The sequence below is a fragment of the Elephantulus edwardii genome, unplaced genomic scaffold (genome assembly GCF_000299155.1).
Source record: "Elephantulus edwardii isolate Elephantulus edwardi_28Jun2011 unplaced genomic scaffold, EleEdw1.0 scaffold00125, whole genome shotgun sequence".
NCBI lineage: Eukaryota > Metazoa > Chordata > Mammalia > Macroscelidea > Macroscelididae > Elephantulus > Elephantulus edwardii.
This window is the reverse complement of record NW_006399875.1, coordinates 9,370,137-9,372,143: the sequence shown is the minus strand read 5'-3', so window position 1 is coordinate 9,372,143 and position 2,007 is coordinate 9,370,137.

Genomic DNA, 2,007 nt, shown 5'->3' with positions numbered 1-2,007 from the left:
GGAGGGGAAGACCCTCTATGAGGTGGATTGATTCGGTGACTGGGGTAATCGGGATGGGTGTGTTGGAGGCAGTGCGGTTGGCGCAGGATAGAGCAGGGTTTAGGGCTGCTGTGCATAGGGTCGCTATGAGTCGCAAACAACTCGACGGCACATAACAACAACAACCATGCGTCTAAGAGTTAGACAATGAATAAGTACAACAGAAGAAGAACTGATGACTTTGAACTGCGGTGTTGGAGAAGAGTACCGAATATCCCACAAACTGCCAGAAGAGCAAATACATACATCTTGGAGAAAGTTTAGCCTGAATGCTCCAAATAGGCAAAGGTAGTGAAGCTTTATGTCACATACTTCAGACATGTTGTTAAGAAGGGTTATTCCTTAGAAAGGGACATCATGCTCAGAAAGATAGAGAACTAGAGGAAGACTCGCAATGATATGGAGTGATACAGTAACTAGAGAAACAGACGATTATGTCAGAGATGATGAGGGTGGCACAGGGTAGAACAGGGTTCAGATCTGTTGTTCATAGCATCACTATGAGTCATACATAACAGCACATAACTACAGTCCTTGGGTTATGACAGACTTGATTCAACTTATCACACAACAGGTCTTGGTTTTTATATGTTTAGCACTTTGTGTTATTAGCTATATGTGTTATTATTGCTGTTGTTAGGTGCCATCAAGTCTTCCACAGCTCACAGTGACCCTAAGAACAACAGATCGGGATCCTTCCCTATCTTGTGCTATTCCAATGTAGCCACAGAAAACTTGCTAATATTCTTCTCTGATAAGAATTTTCTGATATAATTATCTTATGTTCAGTAACAGATGCTCAGTTTTATTACTCTATGTTCAGAACACTGATGTATTTATAAAGTTACTGACATAAAAGGCAATCAAATTGGTCTTTGGTTTAGAAGAACCAAATTATAGTGTAATTATTGGAACTGGACCTTCTTTGAGTTGGAGAACTACCTTCAGTAAAATTGCAGCATGGAATTTTAGATCTAGAGGGAACATCACTGATAATTAGCTATATATTTGCAACTTTACCTGGGAGCTGTCTGAGATTCAGAGAATCCACGGACTCAGAAAGATGGCCATTGCAGCTGGTATTGGCAGTACTGACCGCATTTCACTGTCCAAAACAGTGCCAATGTATCCCTCAGACCAAAACAGTGCCAATGTATTGCCAGAGATACTTTTTTGAGAAAGTATGTTAATACAATTTATTTTACCACTGTTTTGATCACTCATTTGCCCCATTCCACATAAGAAGGAAAAACTATAAATAATACATTATATGAGAAATTTACTCTGTGTACCTCGGTGACTTAGCGGTAAGGAGTTACACTTCCAACCAAAAGATATGTGGTTTGAATCCACAGCTCTTCCATGGGAGAAAGTAAGGCAATGTCCTCTGGTAGGATTTACAGCCTCTAAAAACCTGCTGGAGGGTCAGCTTAAGTTGGTTTGGATTTGATGGTACAAAATAACAGCAAGGACTCTATGTACTTAGATGATGTATCCTTTCTCCATATCTATCCAATATGTGTGCTGAAAAAAATCACTCAAAAAGCTAAACTCTAATGAAGAAGAATGTGGCATCAGGATCATAAAGAAACATTCCAACAACGTGTCTCGTGTAGATGACATTGCTGAAAGTGAGGAAGACTGGAAACACTTGCAGCAGAAGATCCAAGATTTCTAAATAGGTTCCATGTCAATATCAAGAAAATGAAAATCCTCACCACTGGATCAATCGGCAGTATCACAACAGATAAAGATGGAAGTCGCCAATGATTACATTTTACTTGGATCTAAGTGCAACATTCATGGTAGATAGTAGCATATTGAAAGAATAAAGTAGATCTGATTCAAGCCACAATTTTTCATTGCATCAGAAAAATCTGCTGTCAAGATTCTCTCCAAAGTTCTACAGAACAAGAATGTCAGTTTAGACATCGGGTTTGGAGGGAGACTGAGAAAGATAGGATAAAT